This window comes from Aphis gossypii, chromosome 2, assembly GCF_020184175.1.
Source record: "Aphis gossypii isolate Hap1 chromosome 2, ASM2018417v2, whole genome shotgun sequence".
NCBI classification, from domain to species: Eukaryota; Metazoa; Arthropoda; class Insecta; order Hemiptera; family Aphididae; genus Aphis; species Aphis gossypii.
Genome location: NC_065531.1, coordinates 25,888,107 through 25,888,817, shown reverse-complemented (window position 1 = coordinate 25,888,817; position 711 = coordinate 25,888,107). Strand labels below are relative to the sequence as shown.

General features: G+C 26.6%; 1 non-coding gene across 1 annotated transcript; it reads left to right on the top strand.

Annotated features, from left to right (window-relative positions):
* Window positions 1-299: 299 nt before the first annotated feature.
* On the top strand, window positions 300-418 carry LOC114128698 (5S ribosomal RNA). Its single transcript, XR_003592777.2, has one exon. It is a non-coding gene; the product is annotated as a 5S ribosomal RNA (ribosomal RNA).
* The last annotated feature ends 293 nt before the right edge of the window (window positions 419-711 follow it).

Genomic DNA, 711 nt, shown 5'->3' with positions numbered 1-711 from the left:
ATTTACTATTCAGATTTCATTATTTCAGATGAATACTCGAGATTTTTATTTGGAGTGGAGGGTTTATAAATTTGTACTATTATCCTTAAAATACGAGTAAACAATTATTAAAAAAAAATTTTTTTCATTTTTTTTTTTTTTAAATATCACCATTCTTCATTTATTATATTTGTAATATATAAAAACAATTAATTTTTTGATGGTGTGGAGTTCGCTAAATTTCATAAGTGTACCACTACATTAAAACGTGTATAATATATTTTTATTTTTTAAATTATCTCATATTCCACTCACTCCTCGCTAACGACCATACCACGTTGAATACACCAGTTCTCGTCCGATCACTGAAGTTAAGCAACGTCGGGCGTAGTTAGTACTTGGATGGGTGACCGCTTGGGAACACTGCGTGCCGTTGGCTTTGTTTTTTTTATAACGATATTTATTTTTCAATTTTTAACTTAGCAATTTACAAATATTTTTTGAAACCACTGAGATCGATGTCCCCTCTGACTAGCGAGAACTGTTGTAAAATACTTTTCCGTACTAATTTTAAATAATTGTATTGTTTTATTATTTTTATATATTATATGAATAAGTTAAACAGCAATAGATTCATTTTTGAATTACAATAAAATAACAAAATTAATTTTGTCAAATTTGTTACGCATACAAAATTTTTGTCTCCCTATATATATATATATTATATTTGTT